Source organism: Petaurus breviceps, unplaced genomic scaffold (genome assembly GCF_028583685.1).
Source record: "Petaurus breviceps papuanus isolate PSGF00001 unplaced genomic scaffold, PetGlider_PUasm1.0 90760, whole genome shotgun sequence".
In the NCBI taxonomy this organism is placed as follows: domain Eukaryota; kingdom Metazoa; phylum Chordata; class Mammalia; order Diprotodontia; family Petauridae; genus Petaurus; species Petaurus breviceps.
Window position 1 is genome coordinate 10,802,049 of NW_027187338.1, and position 20,543 is coordinate 10,822,591.

Sequence of the window (20,543 nt, forward strand, 5' to 3'; positions counted from 1 at the left end):
ACACTGTATATCTGATCACATAAAAATACAAAACAAATATAATTACCAGTCAGACAAGCAAGACTCAAACTGGGCCAAGAAATCCCAGCAATCTCTCAAGGTCACTTAAGACATCAGCCAAGAATTTTAGTCTCCTACCAAAAGTTTTCCTGGCTTTGACAATAGCTCTATGACCTTATCACCTATCTTTGATGGTGCTTCAATGTCTCCTAGCCATAAAAATGAGAGAAATAAGACTTGCACCACCTATCTCAGAGGAGCATTGTGAGGAAAGCGCTTTGTAAACCTCTAAGCTTTATATAACTTTTGGTTATTGCTATTATAAAGATGTGAATCATAATTCTTACTATCTTTCTAATACTACACCATACACTAACAGAAAATGATGACAATTTTTGATAGCAAAGGTCGCTGGAAGCTCACAGAACTTAAAGGTTTACTTAATTCTTACAAAACCCTTCAAAGAATATATTGTGCAATTCTGACTAAGGTGAGAATGGAAGCACTTATACATAAACCTGAACAACCATTCACCTCAGGATCCCTTGACTGAGTCCCTGTGTACACTGCTGAGGGAGGAGCAGAGTAAAATAAAGCCCAACCACTGGACTCAAAGAGCCATAATGCAAGAGCAGCACAGATGGAAGTTAAACTGAGGAATGGTCTCTTTCAACCACAGCTAATTTTTTTTTCTTGCCAGCTGTTAAGCTCAGATAACTTAATTGAAAGAATGGGGGCTTTCATTCACTCATTTATTTATTTTAGGCAAGGGACAAGAAGGAACAAGAGAAGAGGGAAGTCAAGGCTGTTTAAAGTTGCTTAAGGTACAGGTGCTTTTGAGAGCATTAGACCCAAAGGAGGGGAGGCAATGTGATATAGTAGAAATAATAACTTACATTCATATATTGCTTTACAATTTTCAAAACTCTTTACATATATAATCTCATTTAAACTACATAACATACTATGAGATGGGTGCTACAGGTATTATTACTCCCATTATACAGGTGAGGAAACTCAGGCTGAGGGAGGTTCAGTAACTTGTCTATGTTCATATAGTTAGTAAGAGTCAAAGGTAGGGGGCAGCTAGGTGGCGCAGTCAATAGAGCACCCGCCCTGGAGTCAAGAGGACCTGAGTTCTATCCAGCCTCAGACACTTAACACAAAAACTAGCCGTGTGACCTTGGGCAAAGAGTCAAAGACAGGCTGTGAATCCTGCTCTTCCTGCCTACACATCTGACATTCTACCTAGTACCTGAATAGAGGTTTAGGAGTCAGAAAACCTGGATTCATATTCCAACTTTACATTTAGGATCACAGATTTAGAGCTAGAAGAGACTGTATCAATTAACTCAATTCTAACACTTTAAGAGCTGTGTGATTTTGGGCAAGTTACTTAACTGCTCTGATCTCTAAGCTGAGAGGGATCTCTAAGGCCTCTCTCCGGTTCTAAATCCTATGACCCTTAAGGACAGAGATTTTGTCATATGCAAATTTTGTGTCTGCCTCAGCACCCAGGAACATTTTGCAAAGAGTAAACATTTGATAAATGTTTCTTACATTTTATTACATCATATCCTATGACTAACAATCTGTCATGAAAGTACAGACAGATGCTGGCTCTGGTATATAGAAGAGACAGAACTGTACTATCCCAGTTTTGCACATGAAGAAACAGAGGCCCAGAGTTGCCCAGAGCTAGTTAGTAGTAGCCTAGAACTAGAACGCAGGTCTCTTGGCCCCTGAGAGGATGCTTTCTACTAGATTGTGCTACCTCTCACTTGTTCCATCGTGGTCAGAAAGGATGAATTAACCAAATGGATAGGAAATAGAAAGAGTTGTGGGCTGGGTCAGGAGGCTGGCTGACTTCTCTGCCTGCCTTTTTTTTTATTAGCAGATCTACCAGGCCCAGCTTTCCCTCATTTCCTTTCACTTCATTAAAGGATGAGCAGTGATAAAGAGAGGATAATGTTCTTTTGAGATGATCCATCAGAAGAAAGGGGAGGAGGAGAATTGAGCCAGGAGATCTCCCTCTCACAGCAGGCAATAAACCTTGTATGGATGTGGCAGATGTGAACAAAGAAGATGGAGCAGATCCCCTCTCCTTGGCTGCGTTCCCTGCCCCCACTCCCTCTGCTGCAGTTGCGCAGCTTGACGTGCACACAGATAGAATGGCACTGGAGAACATCAATATTGCCTTTAACAAGAAAGACGCCCAGGAACAAATGGATAACAAAGATGCTGAGAGACTGGGGGCTGTCTGTCACCCTTTGTTTTCATGAGAGTAGACAGTGTCTACAAGACCAGCCCTCTCTGAAAGCAAACAGGCAGCACTAGCAGTTGTGGGAAACGAGGGAAACCAGGATTTTTGGTGGAGCTTAACTGGGGAGATATAAGACAGCCCCTCTTGGCTGATGCTAGGCATGCTGGCAGACAGTGCAAGTGGCACAGCAATAGTAGTGCTCAGCTCACAGGGAGCAGTGCAGTAGGAAAAACACTGGCTGAGCTGGATCATACCCTTCACATTTACTAGCTGAGAGATTTTTAAAAAGAGGATAACATAAAACTTATCCCACCTATTTTAACAGTGAGGGGCCACTGCAAGGATCAAATGAGAGAACCGATAGAAAGGGCTTTCTAACTGTCAGACCCCTGGCAAGCAAGCATTTCTTTCCCCATAAGCTCCTTTCACCAAAATCTTAACAGCTTTACTTCTCTGCAGAATGAACAATACAGGTGTACACAGTACATAAAAAGTTGAGGATAAAATCAATTTATATAAATTAAAATAACTTACAAATGTACTCTGGGGGCTGGCCCTTTCAAGAAAACCTCTAATGATACTTTTTAAAAATAAAAGATTGCCCCTAAGTTGAGCTCTTGATCAAGTCTGGATTTTTATATCCTGATTTTTCTCTGCTGTATCATTTTTACCCACTTCTCAAATCTGGAGTCAAAGGGCCTAGGTTCAAGCCCTAGTTCTGTAATTTCCTAGCTGTAAGAATCATGGAAAATCATATAACCTCCCTGTGCCTCTGTCTTTGCTTCTATAAAATGAGGGGGACTTAGACAAGATGTTATCTCAAGTCCTTTCCATCTCAGAATCCTATGATCTTGTCATCTAAAGGCACCTACCTTCTCAGGGTCATAGAATTCTTATCTGAAAAAGAGGGGGATTAAACAAAATGCTTTCTTATATTGCTAAATGAAGTGACCATGACACCTTCCTGCTCAAAAATCTTCAAAGGTTCCTTATTGCCTCTAGGATAAAATACAAAATATTCAGTCTGATATTTGAAGTTCTGCACCACAATATGGCTCCCATTTCCATTTCCAATCTTGTGTCATACCACACTCCCTTCATACAAAGAAAATTGTTCCAGTCAAACTCAGGTGCTGCTGTTCTCCCTATCCAACATTCCACGGTCTACCACTGTGCCTGGAATACAGGCCCTCTCTTCATCTCCATGTCATATAACACCTACTTTCCTTCAAAGCTCAACTCAAGTGCTGCCTGCTCCAGGAGGCTTTTCCTGATACTCCAAAGATTAGTAATCTTTCTTGAATCAATTTGTGTTACTTTGTTATATTACACAGGAGAACTTAAGTCCCTCTAGGACAGGGACTTTTTTCTTTGTACATACGGCCCCTAGGATGATGCTTTGCACATGGTTGGCACTTACTAAAAGCACGAGGAATTAAACCAAATCCTCTGCCATTTCCACATTCTCTTCATATCAACTTTCCTAGTCGCAGGACCCAGAACCACAGCTCACAATGATCCTTAGGTAAACTGACCCTGATGTCCTGATGACATCCTGAAATCTCTCTCATACCCTATCTGGGCCTCTGCTCTCCCTAGCAAATGTTCTTACTCCTTTTTCTTTTACTCTTTTTCTCTCATACATTCCCTCACAGCCTCGCTTGGCTTCTTCATACCAAATCACAACAACCTCTTTCTTCTTTCTCATCATGAACAACAGCCAGCATTTATATAGAGCTTTAAGATTTGCAAAGTGCTTTAGACATATTACCTCATTTGACCCACACAACAACCCCAGGAGGTAGATACTATTAATATCCTCATTTTATAGAAGAGGAATCTGAAGGAGGCAGAAATTAAGGGACTTGCCCAGGGTGACACAACTAGTGTCTGGGGTCATATTTGAACTCAGGCCTTACTAATTCCAGGTCCAATAACTTATTTGCTATGCCACCTTGCTATTATTCTAAGCACCTCATTTTAAAGATGCAATAACTGAGGGCTTAGGGCAGTTAAACAACTTGTCCAAGGTTCTTTGTATCAGTAGTAAGAAGCAGAATTGAGATATAAACTCGGTTCTTCTTGACTCTAAATTCAATTCTCTATCTACCACAAAATAGCAATAATGATAATGATAATAATAATTAGCATTTATATAACTCTTTAAGGTTTGCAATATGCTTCAAATATTAGCTCATTTTATCCTCACAACACCTTTGGGAGGTAAGTGCTATTATGATCCCCATTTTACAGATGAGGAAACTGAGGCATAGGGAAGTTAAGTGACTTACCCATGATCACACAGCTAGCAAGTGTCTGATCTAAACTTACTCCAAGACCTGTTGACATTTCACCATCAATTTATTGTTTAAAACAATGTGAAACAGTCAATACAGGCATTATTACACCCATTTTTCAGATGAAGATTTTTGGGGCTTCATGAAGTTTTAAGTGCTTTGCCCACAGTCATACAAAAAGTTAAATGTCTAAACAACCCATTTTACCTCAGGTCTCCTAACCCCAAGTGCTCTTTTTCCTGTGGCCCAATGCTTCCCAAGTTGCATTTTTTTTTTAAGCAATCGGGGTTAAGTAACTTGCTCAAGGTTACACGGCCAGTTATTTTGTGTGTGGGTGCCAAGTATCTGAGGCCAGAACCGATCCCGGGTCTCCCAACACCGGGGCTGGCGCTCCTACCAAGTTGTATCTTTATCCTGTTTCAAACCTAACCCCCCCTAGGAATCCTGACCCTCTTGGGTCTCCTTACTCTCTTTTCTGCTCCCTTTTATGTACAGATCTACACTATATTCATTCACAGTCATCTCCACAGATTGGAGGATTCCTGGCTTAAAGTCTTATCCCTCCCATGGGCAATTTAAAAGTAATCCACACTTAAAGCTAAAGTAATGACACTTGTATGATGGAATGTGATAGACTTTTCAAGGTAGGGGTCATGTGTTCTCTTTCTCTAGTGGCTTTTTTCCATGTTACTATCAGCCTTAACCCATAGCAGGCACTTAACGTCAACCAACTAGTTTAATAGTCTGCATTTGTACAATACTTTTAACTTTTTCCACCACACTTGCACATACATTGTTTCCTGTTGCCAGTATTTATACAGTGTGTACACTGGTGTTGTCACACCTGTCCCTACTTAGATGTTGACTGTTAGGCTGTGACTCTCAGAGGGTGAACACTGCATCTTCAGGACTTTCTAAGGACATGGCAAGGTTCTTTCTAAGGACAGGACAAGTTCCATGGGTGTGAGGTTCCATCATTCACCCTAACCTTGGTTTTCACGATTCATACATTCGGACACAAGCCAACACAGGGAATTCTTTTCCTTCTGTTGTTTCCACATGTACACACTGACCTTTTTGAGGGCTGGCTTTTTGCATGATACACCAGCTATACTATACAGGAGATTGTTTCTCCTTAGCAAGATGAAGAAATCTGGAATGAAAGAAAGAAAAATTAGAAATGTGAACATTCCTTCAAAGTTATCTACAAATGTCCAGATAATGAAAAGCAACTAGGGGTAAATTAATCTTCTGTCCCATTCATAAACTTAAAATCTTTCTCCTACAAGACAGGAAGCTCCTTGAAAGCAAGGACCGTGAACATATACATCTTTTCTAAAATACTAGTCAGAGAGGGGATGAGTAGTAAGTGCTGGTTGAAATAGTTTTTTTTTTTTTTGCTTTTTTTTTTTTGGAGGGGGGAAGGTAGGGCAATTGGGGTTAAGTGACTTGCCCAAGATCACACAGCTAGTTTTTTTGTGTTAAGTGTCTGAGGCTGAATTTGAACTCAGGTCCTCCTGACTCCAGGACTGGTGCTCTATTCACTGTGCCACCTAGCTGCCCCAGAATTTTTGACAATTTTAAATTTGTGACAACATAAAACAAACAAACAAAAAACAACCCAAACCTGTAAGAACGCAACACACTGATCTTTGTGTTCCCCTTGGGAGTAGACAGACTCTTAACTGTAACACTGTTAGAATTATAGTCTAGAATGAACTATAGAAAATTCATCTAGTCAAACCCCGCTCCTTTTACAGACGAGAAAACTAAGACCCAGAGAGGGGAAAAGACTTGCTCAAAGTCTCACAACCTGTCATTAAGTTAAGACAAGAACCTAGGTCTCTAGATTTTTAGTTCAGTGTTTCTTCCATTACACAACCCTGACTCTCCGTTAACAACAAATAATCAAAAGGCAGAACTCGGAGTAATTGGTAGGAGCTGCAAATAGGCTAATTTAGGCTGACTGTCAAGAAAACTTCTTTTAAAATGATAGCTCTCCAACAGTGAAATGAGTTGTCTCAGGAGGCTGTTTTCCCTCATTGGAGGTCTTCAAGCAAAGGCAGGATGACCACTTGTCCAATGTGCTGGAACAGATTCTTTTTCAGCTATCAGAAGGACTAGATTACTGTTTAGTTCCCTTCTAATTCTGAAATTTTGATTCTGTAACACAAACCTAAAACTGCAGAAACACCAAAGTGTAACAAGTGTTTTTTTTAAAAATAGATGTTTTATTATAAAGAAAAAAATTATCCAAGGAACATTTTATACCAAAGAAGATACTAAAGAGTATTAAATTCTATGGCATCCCAAATTTTCTTCTGATCTTGGATAAAATACTCACATTTTAATCAGTACGTATTTCTGCCTACTTTACATGCACTACAGACAAAATATTTCATTACATGTTGGCTAACCTCTTAGCAAGAAGCCCTTTCAAGCTTAGCTTGGCTAGTTCTCAGATGATAGATAGACACAAATCAGAAGCTAGGCCACACATGAAGCTCTTCCTGTTTAGTAAGATTCACTAGAGCTTGTACTCTACTGGTAGAGCATTTGAAAACCCAGAGTCACAACTAGACCAGGAGGAGGTCCATACACATATTTCCATATATCAATACAGTCTCCATACTTGATATTACTCTAAACATTAACATTTAGAAGACTATAATTCCTCAACTAACTTGAGGATATGAGATAGCCACATTTGAAAGAAAGCATAAAATAAGCAAATGTGTTAAGTAAGAGGAGGCTCCTTCAAGCATTTAATATAGATCACTTTGTTTAGCAATTAACACTAAATTGATCTGAGCTCAATCAAAATTATACTATACAAAACCAGAAATATTATATCCTTAAAATAAGTAATCATTGATTACTAAAATAAAAGGCAAGGATCATGAAAGGGTCTGTTGGGAATATGGTAATAAAATATTGGAACTTAAGAAAAAGCTAAGGAAAGATCTTCAAATTCAAGACCACATTCCTGATTCATTACCAAAGAAGATCCCAGGCATTCTAGAATAGTGATATAAAACTTTGTACATAGTATATGATCAATAAATGTGACTGAATGAATGAACTAAGACTGGACATAGAAAACAAATTAAGAAGCAGTATGGGGCATTGGAAACTCTGGGCCCCATCTTCCCTCATACCAAGGTTCCACTGTAGATGTTTTTCTCTTGGAGATGAAGCTTTATATATCTCCAGATGAGACAGTGTCATGGTTATAGACCATGGGATCCATAGGGGAAAATCAAAGAAAAAGACACAGCCCCGATCCCTGACATCAGGAAGTCCCCGTTTTCGTTGGCTGGAGCTGAGGGATAGGAAAGGGGAGAAGGTAGAGAAGAGAAAAAGATAGAAATATATTTGAAAGAGACATAAGTGCACAAAGCAAAAGACAAGCCCGAGAGAGCTCTTGAGTTGCACAAGCAGGGCAGTCCTCAATGCTGTAGCACAGGTAATCAACTTCTGTTCAGTGCCCACAGAGAAGAGAACTGTATATTTCTATTTGGTACAGGCACTAAGGACAGAGGGAAAGAATACTGACAACAGACATACCTACAGAAGCAAAATAATGTTATTTTCCCTGGAGATTTAAAATTGGGTGTCCTGTGATAATCTATTTCCAAAGTGAACATGAAACACATTTAATAATCAAAGAGATCTAATTTTCCCATACCAATCAGATAGAGTCATTTAAAGGGGGTTAAAGCAGGTTTGAATCATCTTAATAACATACCTGATTCCAAGCAAGGCTCCAAACTCACTATCAAGATCATGTGTTCATCCTAAACCAATGGCCTTGGTTACTCTCTCAGCAAATCAGTACTCATCAGGAATGGCATAATGTTAGGCCAATGCTCCTAACACTGGTCCTACAATTATAACATCTCAAACCCTGAAGTCACCTCAGAGATATGTTCCAACCTCTCGCCCCATGTAAGAAGAATCCTTTCTATTCCCTTAACAGGAAGCAAGAGGAGGGATCATTTAGTCTCTGCTTCAAAGTTTATAAGGATGAGAAGTTTACAAGCCCATAAGACAGCCAGTTACATGGTGGGACAGCTAGAATTGTTAGGGTATTGTTCCTTATATTAGGCTGAACAGTGCCTTCCAATCGTTTATATTCACTGATTCTAGTTCCGTCCTCTGAGGCCACATTGAACAAGCTTGCTCCCCTTTCCCCATGATAACTTTTCAGAAATTTGAAGACAAGAATCATATCCCTTCCCTCATTACCCCCGCCCCTCTTCCCTGCCAACAGGATCTTCTTTTCTTTAGGTTAAACATGTTTCTTCAACTTATCTTCATATGGTATGATTTCACCCCTATGCCATCATCTAAATATGCTTGAATCCAAAAATTTCCAGTTCACTTTGATCCACTAAGACATGCTACAAGACCCAGCTAACACCTAGGAGAGAGCCTGACACATAGGAAATAATCATCAAATTCTTACTGACTGACAAGTGAAAAACTTTCTAATCAGAACTATCCAAAAGTAGAATGGGTTGTCTCAAGAGGGTTCCCCTCTCATTAGAGGTCTTTAAGCCGAGGATGGATGATCACTTGTTAAGGGAGATACCTGCTTAAGCTTAGATTAGAGACCTCAGGTTCTGTTCCAGGTCAGACCACCAAAAAATTCCCTTAAGGTGAAAAGTTATGACTCTTTGCGTAAGCACATAATGATTAAACGACTCTTAATAGGCAATGGGCCATAAGGACTGATTCCTTCAATAAATACATCCTCCTGAGCCAAGCTTGCAAGTATGGGTGAGGAAAAGTAGATCTATTTATACCTGCTCTTTGCCCTCAGATTTCACTAAAAATCAAGAATTTTTCCCTAAAGTTAATTTAAGTGTTTTGATTATGAAAAAGCAGTTCTGCACAGTCAATATTTAGCACTCCTAAAGCACTCTCTATTGTTCAAATGTTGTAACAGTCCTTTGCCAGCTAAATCACATAATGATAAACATCTGCCATGTCACATGCTATAGGGCAGAGGTATCAAATACTCAGTCTGCTGGGGCTGTGTTTGGCTCATAATATTTCAGTCAGAACCAGATTAAAATGTAATTGGAAAATATTTAATAAAATGAATAAAAATACAATAAAACATAGGTAATACTAACATGGTTTTCTTAGTCAATATGCAGTCTGCAGAGATCCTTATGTAAGGTTTAGTGCCCCCCCCCCCCATTTGACTTTGACATCACTGCTATAGGGGAGAACAGAGAAGTATGAGAGATAATTGCTATCCATATAAAGGCACTTATTTGAGAAAATACACATAAATACCAATTCAAGATTACATGGGTTTAAATATCCATTAAATAGGGTTTGATAGACAATACAGGTTAATAGTAAATAATAGTGAATATTTACATAGTATTTAAAGATTTTGGAGTTTAAAAAGAGTTCTATATATCTCATTTGATCCTCAACAACCCTGTGAAGTAGCTATACTATAATAAAAATAATGATAATAGCGAACATTTATATAGAATTTTAAGGTCTTACAAGGGTTTTACATGTTATCACTTTGGCCTCACAACAAGCCTGTGAAGCAGGTCCTATTAATATCCCCATTTTACAGATGAGGAAACTGAGACTGAGAGAAGTTAAGTTACTTTCCCAGAGTCATATAATTAGTAAGTATATAAGGAAGGATCTGAACCGTTCTGAAGTGTGGTAAGTGCTATGAATCACCGAACCAAAATGATCAAGGAAGGTTTTGTGGAGGAAATGGTATAGAAGTGGTTTTGTTTCCCAATCAAAGCCCTTCATATCCTGGCTCCCCCCTACATTTCTAGTCTTCTTACACCTTATACTGTACTTCCTTTTTCTCCCTTGCTACTCTGCACCTCAACAGGTACTCTAGGATACAGTGACACTGGTCTTATTGTTCCCCACACAAAACCTGGCTGGATATTGTCAGCGGCCATCCCCCATGCCTTCTGGCCTCTGTAGCTTCCTTTAAGTGCCAGATAAAATTCTACCTTCTACAGGGAGCCTTTCCTGGTCACCCCCCCTTTTTTTTTTAAGCAATCGGGGTTAAGTAACTTGCTCAAGGTTACACGGCCAGGTGTTTCTGGGTGGGTGCTAAGTGTCTGAGCCCGGATTCGATCCTCAGGTCATCCCGACACTGGAACCAGTGCTCTTACTCACTGAGCTACCTGGCCACCCCTCCTGGTCCCTTTTAATGCTAGTGCCTTCCCTCTGCTGATTATCTCCAATTTATCCTATCTATAGCTTGTCTGTACACAGGTGTTCATGCTGTCTCTCTCCATCTCATACATACTATGAGCTCTCTGAGAGCAGGGACTGTCTTTTGGCTTCTTTGTATTCCCAGAGCTTAGCACAAAGCCTGACACCTAATAGCCACTTAATAAATGTTCAATGAACACTAATCCTAACTCTGGAATTAACTAGCTGTGTGACCTTAGGCAAGCTGTTTCCCCTCAAAGGGTCAGTTTTCTGTAAAATGTGGAGGCAGGACCAGATCAGTGGTTCTTAATATTTTCTGTGCCATGAATGCCTCTGGCACTGAAGTAAAGCCGTTCTCTGCATGATATTTTTAAATTCACCAAATAAAATACATAGGAATGCAAAGGAGACCAAAGGTTTGTCAAAGTAAAGATGCATTTTTTTTTTTCAATCCAAGTTCCTGGACTCCTTGGGGGAGGAGTCCATGGACCCTGGATTAAGAACCACTGAAGTAGATCATTTCTAAAACCCTTCTAGCTTTAACATACTAGAATTATAAAAGCTCCTTGCAAGATGAGGCAGATCCTATAGCTAGTAAAAGAATCAATGAACTATTCACCTCTTGGGTACAATCAAGGGTTATTTATTGCCTATAGAGTCCTTTCAGACTGGGATGCATGTCTCCTTTGGGGCTATTCCTCTATTTGTGTATTAATAAAGCCACAGATTAGGTGTGAAGCTTCCTGGGGCCTAAACCAGAGAGGATAAGAAACAGCTAAATTCTCAGTAAAGGCCTCCCTCCTTCTAGAATGAGTTCTTTGAGTTAATCTAATGAGGATTGAACTAGCTGACCTTTAGAATCAATCAATCAATCAATAAGCACTAGAATACAGAATTTAGCTATTGAGAAGTCTAATTTCATTGACACTGATGATTTTTTGGTTTGTTAATTTTGGGAGAGTGAACATATAATAAGATATAATGAGATATAATAAATGTCTAAGCAATTCCAAACCACTTAGGCAATGGAGCAGTAAAATTTGTTCTCAATCAACAGCAACTTCTGAGTACCTATCATGTGTAAAAGCACTTGTCAATAAACACTATGGGTTATTATACAAGGAAATTTAAGTCCTTGCCCTTCAGGAATTAATAGTCTAGGCCAAAAGAAAAGTCACATATACCATAAATATCCAACTCACAATAAGGAAATGAGGGGTACAGACAATAAGGGCTGTAGGGAGCAGGAAGACATGGGGGATGGGAGGATGATTATGAAAGGTTTTCCTGAAGGTGAGACAGTTTGGCTTTGAAGGATGGTTAGGATTCAATAGGTGGAGAGGAGCTCCATAATGGCAACAGCTATGTCAGGTCCCTCTGTATGAACTCAAGGCTTAGCAGAGTGAACTGCACAATAAATAAATGAATGAGTAATTTCCAAGAGGAGAGAATGGCATTGTGCAAAAGGAAAGTACAAAGCTAAGTCAGGAGGTAGGATTTGTATAGGAGAAGACACAAGGCTAATGAGCCTTGAATGTCAGGCTAAGGAGTACAGACTGTCTCATAAAGAGTGGGGAGTGACTGGAGATTTGGAGGCAAGGAGGTAATATAAGGAAAGTAGTGCCTGCAGAAGATTAATCTGTTAGTGTGAAGGATGAAAACCAGGAGGGAGCAAAATCCAAAACTAGCTATCACATTGGAGTGGGCTAGTAGAACAGGCACACCTGAAATATTAAATGACAAAATCCTTTATGGAAAAAATTCTTTACCTCATAGGCCATATGGGTACCATTCCCCTGGGACATACCGTGGACTTGTAATCAGGACACCTGGTCTTTAATATAAACCCCACTCTACACACACTGCCAGATCACTATTTCAAATGTACTTTTTTTGATCATGTTACTCTCTAGTTAAAAAATCTTTAATGGCTCTCTAAAGCCTAGAAAGTAAGGTGTAAACTGAATGACCCCCAAATCTCTCACATTTTGGTTCCCAATGGTCTTTCCCATCCATCTCATACTATTTCCCTTTCCATACTCATTTTCCAGTTATTTACAGTAATCATTAATCAATAAATAATCATTTATTACATTAAATACCTACTATGTACCAAGAATTGTGCTACAATACAAAAACAACAAGAATAAAAATATCTGATTTCAATGCCTATCAAGGAGACAATAGGTGCATATATACAAGTATATCTAGAATAAATACATATACAATAAATTAAAAATCAATACAAATTAGGGGGAATGGCAGTGGAAATTGGGAAGGAAGATTGTGAAAGGCCTTATGCAGAAGGTTGTATTTAATCTAAGACTTGAAGTAAGGGGATCTAAGAAGCAAAAGTGAAGAAAAGAAACAATTTCAGGCATGAAGGATATTCAAAATGGCTGCCTGCTAACTGCTCCCTGTATACATTATTCACATGGATTCCCTCTGCAATCTCTACTTGTTAAAATCCTTCCCATTATTCAATTCAATTCAAATATGTAAGTGTCTACTATGTGCAAGTGCCTACTAAAGATACAAAGATAAAAATCAGTGACCATTGTACAATCAGACAATAGCCTGATGAAGAGTTTATATTCTAATGGGGATATACAACAGGAACACAAATAAATAAATAATAAATGCAAGAGTAAGAGAACCCTAATAACTCAAGAAAAGTCCTATATAGAAGGTGGCACCTAAGCTGTGCTTTAAAGAAAGGTAGGCATGCTACAAGATAGAAGTGAGAAAAGGGAACATTCTAGACCTAGGAAATTACTTGTGCAAAGGCACAGAGGTAGAATGTAATGTTGTATGAGGGGAACAGCTAGCAGACCAATGTGATTAAAACAGAGTATACGAAGGGGAGTAATACGAAATAATACCAGAAATATAGAAGGATGGGCTTTAAATACTAAACTTAATATATTACATTTTAGCTACAGAAAAAAAGGAAGCCACAGAAGATTGTCGTGTAGGGGAAGAGATGTCACGGTCAGATCTGTGTTTGGCAGTATATGGAGGATGGATTGGAGCAAGTAGAAAGCAGGGAGGAGGCAAAGGAAATCAATTAGCAGGTTATTGCAATAGTCCAGGTAATGAGAACTTGAACTAGGGTAGAGGTATGAGTGAAGAGAAAGAGATGGATACAAGAAATTTTCTAGAAGTAGTATCAATAAGACTTGGTAAATGACTGGATATGGTAGTGAAATGGTAGGAAATCACATAGGACTCCAAGGTTGCAAATGTGGATCAAAGAAAGCATGGTGGTAGATGATGACATGCAGCAACTCAACTGAACTTTCTCAGCATTCCCCTCCAAAACAACTTTAAAATAATGACTCAAATCAAATTTTGGAGCTGCAGAGCCAAGAAAAGGTTGCAAAAAGTGAATCTCTGAAGGACATGACTGATGAGATTGCCCTAGCCCTCAAGAAACATGAACTTCAATTTTGGGCAGGACCCTACCCAACTAGGAGACCTAACTTGTGTTTTAGAGCATAAACAGAATCCAGTCTGGGCCTGTTCTTACTCCAAGTAAGTTCAAATTTGGCCTCAGACAGGAGCCCTATCCTTGTATCCATCAATTAATGTTTAGGGTGACCCGGCTCATGAAGGAGAAAACCAATCAGAGTAGTCTGGATGGAGATGGGTTCCCCTGTTCAGAGTACTGGAGGAAGCTGAGTCTCATGATCAATCACATTCTTAGCAGGAGGAACTGAAGACTTCTAGCATATCCCCTCATCAAATGCCCACCAATCAGGGTTGGTATTCACTTGTCAGGGGCATTCCCTTTCCTTTTTCTTTTTTTTGGGGGGGAAGGGGGAACAATTCAGTTTAAGTGACTTGCCCAGGGTCATACAACTAGTAAGTGTCTGAGGCTAAATTTGAACTCATGTCCTCCTAACTCCTGGGCTGGTGCTTTAGCCACTGTACCACCTAGCTGCTCTGACATTCCCTTTCAAAAAGTATTTAAGGCTTTCAAGTTCTACATGGGCTTCTCTTTGGTTACCAAGAGAAACAACTGACCATCAATTTATTGATTGCCAGCTAGCCTGATGAATAAATTGATTATCAATTATCCAGAAACTCTGTCTCTTGAGGGTTTTCGTTTTTCACAATCTCAAAAAAAATTAAGGGGTGAGAAAAAGGAATGCATTCAGAGAAGAAGGAAGAAGGAGGAAGAACTGGGAAAATTATCTCACAAAAAAAGAGGTATGCAAAGAAAAGTTTGTATAGTGGAAATGAAAATGGGGAGGGTGGCGGGCAATGCTTGAACCTCACCTTCATCAGAATTGGTTCAAAGGGGGAATAACACACACACACACACACACACACACACACACACACACTGAGTTGGATATAGAAATCTATCTTACCCAACAGGGAAGGAGGAGAGGAAGAGGATAGGAAAAAGCGGGTGGCAGGGTGGGGGGGTAAGAGGGAAGTTTAAGAGAAGCAGTGGTCAGAAGCAAAACAGACTTTTGAGGAGGGACAGGATAAAAAGAGAGAGAATGAGAAGTATAAATGGTGAAAAGTATGATGGGGAGAAAAACACAGTAAATCATAACTGTAAATATGAATGGGATAAACTCACCCATAAAACAGAAGCAGATAGCAGAATGGATTAGAAACCAGAATTCAACAATATGTTATTTACAAGAAACACAGTTGACACAGATAGACACACAGAGATTAAAAATAAGGGGTTGGAAGAGAATCTACCATACAACTGAAGTGAAAAAGGCAGGGGTAGCAATCATGATCTTAAACAAAAGAAAAGTAAAAAAAGACCTATTAAAAAGAGATAAGCAACGAAACCACATTTTGCTAAAGAGTACCATAGACAATGAGGTAACATCAAAACTAAACATATATCCACCAAACATATATGGCATAGCATCCAAATTCTTTTTTTTTTTTGAAGGGGGGAAGGTAGGGCAATTGGGGTTAAGTGACTTGCCCAAGGTCACACAGCTAGTTTTTTGTGTTAAGGGTCTGAGGCCGGATTTGAACTCTGGTCCTCCTGACTCTAGGGCCAGTGTTCTATTCACTGAGCCACCTAGCTGCCCCTAGCATGCAAATTCTTAAAGGAAAAGTTAAATGAGTTATAGGAAGAAATAGACAATAAAACTACTAGTGGGTGGCCTCAACTTTCTCCTCTCAAAACTAGAGAAATCTAAACATAAAATAAATAAGAAAGAAGTTAAGGAGATGAATAGAATTTTTTAAAAGTTATATATGATAGACCTCTTGAGAAAACTGGATGGGAATAGAAAGGAATATACCATTTTCTCGGCTGTACATTGCACCTTCACAAAAAGTGACCATGAAACAAGGCATAAAAAACTCAAAAACAAATGCAGAAAAGCAGAACTAATAAATACATCTTTTTCAGACCACAATGCAATAAAAACATATTCAGTAAAGGGCTGTGGAAATATAGATGAAAAATTAATTGGAACTTAAATAATTTACACCTAAAGAATGAGTAGGTCAAAGAACAAATCATAGAAATAATCAACAATTTAATTAAAAAGAAAGACAATGAGATAAAAATACCAAAATTTGTAGAATTCAGCCAAAGCAGTATTTAGGGGAAATTTTATGTCTCTAAATGCAGAGAAAGAACAGCTAAACTAATTGGGCATGCAATTTTAAGAACTAGAAAAAATAATGAATTAAAGATTACCAACTAAACACCAAACTGTAAAATCTAAAAATCAAAGGAGAGATTAATAAAACTGAAAGTTTAAAAAAATTGAATAAGGCTAGGAGCTGGTTTTATGAAAAACCAAACAAATAATAAAGTGAACAAACCATTGATTAAAAAGTAAACCAAATTATCAGTATCAAAAATGAAAAGGGTTAAATTCACTACTAATGAAGAAGAAATTAAAGATATATATAATTATAAGCATATTTTTATAATATAATATAAATATGAAACCAATTACATGCCAATAAATCTAACAATATAAGTGAAATGAATGAATTGCTACAAAAATATAAATTGTCCAGATTAACAGAAGAGGAAATAGAATATTGAAATAACTATATTTTAGAAAAAGAAATTGAACAAGCAATAAATGAGCTCCCTAAGAGAAAAATCCCAGGAATAGATTCACAAATGAATCCTACCAAACATTTAAAGAACAATTAATTTCAATGCTATATAAACTATTTAGAAAAATAGGTAAAGGAGTCCTACCAAATTCCTTTTATGACACAAATATGGTGCTGATCCCTAAACAGGAAGAGCAAAAAAAAAAAAGAAAGCTATAGACCAATTTCCTTAGTGAATACTAATGCAAAAATTTTAAATGTCAGTAAGGAGATTATAGCAATATATCATAAAGATCATATACTATGACTAATTATAATATACCAGGAATGCAGGGCTGGTTCAATATTAGGAAAACTATCAGTATAATAGACCATATCAATAACAAAAGCAACAAAAATCACATGATTATCTCAATAAATGCAGAAAAAGTTTTTGACAAAATACAACACTTATTCCTATTAAAAACACAATAAAGCACAGGAATAAAGGGAGTCTTCCTAAGAATGATAAGTAGTATCTCTCTAAAACCATCAGCAAGCATTATCTATAATGGGGATAAGTTAGAAGTCTTTCCAAAAATATCAGGGGTGAAGCAAGGATGTCCATTATCACCATAATTATTTAATAGTGTACTAGAAATGCTAGCTATAGAACTAAGAGAAGAAAAAGAAATTGAAGGAACTAGAATAGGCAATGAGGAAACAAAACTACTCTTTGCAGATGATATGATGTATAGTTAGAGAATCCTAGAAATCAACTAAAAAATAATTGAAATACTTAATAACATTAGCAAAGTTGCAGGACATAAAGTAAATTCACATAAAATCATCAGAATTTCTTTATATTACCAACAAAGTCCAGCAGGAAGAGATAGAAAGAGAAATTCCAATCCTCTACCCTCAAAAAACAGGCACAGCAGGAGATGGAAAACCTTTAGTCAAAGGGAGTGCTGCTTTTCTTTGCACCAGAGGTTCTCCATATCATTAACTGAGAGACTGGGTTGACAGGAGTGGAAGATGCCTTGTAGTGACACAAATGGAGGTGGTTGCTTTGAGATAGATGAAAGACAACCTGCCCTGGCTCCTAGCAGCCTTTCCTCAGGCAACACCCTGTGCCCAGCAGGACACAGAAGGCTCAGGGTACTAATACCCATGGTCTGAGATGTTCTCACTTGAGGAGGCTGCTGGCTACAAGGCAGCAACAAAAAGTGGTAGATTCCCTGCACAGAAGGAAGACGCCCATCCTGACCCCTGAAGAAAGGCTGGTTGGAGATGGGATTTTTGTAGCTAGTTTGAATGAAAAGGAGGAAATTTAATAAACTAGGAGAAGAGGCCTTGTAGAGACAGGAATATATTAACTAACTAGCTATGTGACTCTGGGCAAGGTACTTTGCCATCTATTCTGATGATCAGTTTCATTATCTAAAAAAAAAAAATGAAGAGGTTGGGACTAGATCTCTAAGATTTCTTTTCAGCACTAACCTAATATGAGTCTAATTCTAGGAGTTCTAGGAGCTACTGCCCTAAGCCTCAATTTCCCAATCAATAAAATGAGAAACAAACCAAACATAAAACACCTGGCCATTTATCAGCTCTACAAGAAAGTTTTAAAGGCTTAAACAGCAGCATCTGCAAAATGTTCTTCCTCAAGGCATTTCCAAAATTCAATCACAAATGGAAAACTAAAGTAGTAAGTGAACTGAAATTCACAATAATTGGTCACAGTGAAGGAAAATGGCCAAGGCCAAACATTATTTTTTAAAACACTATATTAAAGTGGCTCATGATCAAAAACAGTTTCAAGGAAACAACTGAAGAAACTCTAAAAGGGCAAAAGGGATATGTATGAATGAATGAAAAAAATGAGCTAGGTACTTAAACAACAATTTGGAGCTACTCATAGGGTTCAAAGACAGAAAGAGTGGATGGAAGGAACTGATGAATACAATTTAAAGCTTTCAAAAGGCTTGTCCTTCACAGAAGTCTATTTAAGTAGACTGAGCAAAAGAGTGGCAAAACCTTACCTAAATTAAAAGTCAGTTTAGAAGCAAAGAAGAGAACAAATACTGTCTACCTCTAACCTCCTTAGGTTAGGTGCTAGGGTGTAGAGAAAGGCAAACAGAAGTTGCTCTTAGAAAGAACCTAGCAAAGAATGAATAAATTTATAGAAACAGTGGAAGAGAATACCAATACTAATCTGGGTAATTCAAGGACAAAGCAACAAGAACTAGAAAGAGCAATGTCAACTACTCAGACTAATGGATTTTGAATTAGCTGTAACCCTTGGGGGAAAAGCCCAGGCTTTACTGTGGAGATTTCAATGAAACCGCCTGCTCAGAGCCCGGCAGCAAATCCCCTGAGTTACTATAGAGGCTGGAAAGCACTAAGAGGACAAAGATTACTGTACTACAGAAACTGCTGCCCTAACTGTACCTCACTTTGTCCAGAAGGGAATCACAGAACGTTCAAGCTAGATGAATTCTTAGAGCTTATCTCCATCAAACTACCCCTCACATGTTATAAGTTAAAAACGGAGGTACCTGAAAAACTAAATTTTCATAATTTAGATCATATTTTAAATATAGTCAGGAAGCCCTTATGTAAGAAATACTATGGTGCTTCCTTTTGTAGAGTGAGTCATAACCCCCTAATTTCTCCTGTTATATACATCTTGGTTTTTACACAATAGATTGGCAGAGGAGATACACAGTCATATACTGCTATGCAGGGTCATCTCCAGAGTCCTGGACTCAATGTCAGTGACCTTCAAAAGCATCAAAAGAGTTTCAAGATATACAGGAGGAAAATCATAAATGAGAGGTAGAAAAATGGCTTTTATGTAAGCAGAGATGAAGACAAGGATAGTCTTATTTGAGAGAATAAAAGGTCATAATGATAGACTTTAATGATGTTGTTGTTTTAAGAGGCATAACATTAATTAGCAGAGACAATATATTTGGTGTTCTTCAATTCCACCAATATCTACTGAGGATCTTCTAAGTGCCTTTTGCAATATATTTTAAATTTCCAAAATTAATACTATCTTATAAATCGTAAATTTGAAAATTTATCTCTATGAGGAAAGCACGTATCTGTGACAATCAATGAACAAACATTTATTAAATGCCTAATGTGTGTCAGGCACTGTGATAAGAGCTAAGAATACAATGACAAAAAATAAATGGTTTCTACCTTCAAGGAGATTAGGAGACAAAATGTACACATATAAGGGGAAGAGTGAAAAGAACTTATTGGTAAACAGGAGACCTAGGTTCTAGTCCCACGTCTGTCACTAATAAATTGTGTGATCTTGGGAATATCACTGTAAGTAAGGAGGATTTTGTTATCCTTTTTAGAGTTTCAGTTTCTCAGGATCCATGGTCATGGCAATGTATAGTTTCCAGGTGTTAGATAATAACTCCCAGAAGAGCCCCAAGGATCCTAGATAGCAATACCTAGAATCATAGACAGTCCTATTGAGACTGTGTAGTGAGATATGGGGGGGGGGGGATGTGTGTGTGACATAATTGACATTTACTATGCTTATGCAAAATGACGATATTGCTAAAGTTAACTTGCGAGCTTAGTGTTGGCAAGATATCTTCTTTTTCTGTTGCCCCTATAAAGAAAGTGGGTATTGGTCAGTGAGGAGGGCAATCTACAGGTACCTACCTTAACTAGCCCCCACTGAGGCTTGAGGGGAT

The 20,543-nt window shown here is 38.2% G+C and overlaps 1 protein-coding gene across 8 annotated transcripts in view; it reads right to left on the minus strand.

The window, feature by feature from the left end:
• Positions 1-20,543, minus strand: part of SCMH1 (Scm polycomb group protein homolog 1) — a 160,165-nt gene that overhangs the window by 107,376 nt on the left and 32,246 nt on the right. For all 8 annotated transcript variants that reach the window (XM_069068139.1, XM_069068141.1, XM_069068143.1 and 5 more), the window contains one exon: positions 5,634-5,713. The gene's annotated coding sequence lies outside the window, so the exon portion shown is untranslated. The remainder of the gene's footprint in view (positions 1-5,633; positions 5,714-20,543) is intronic.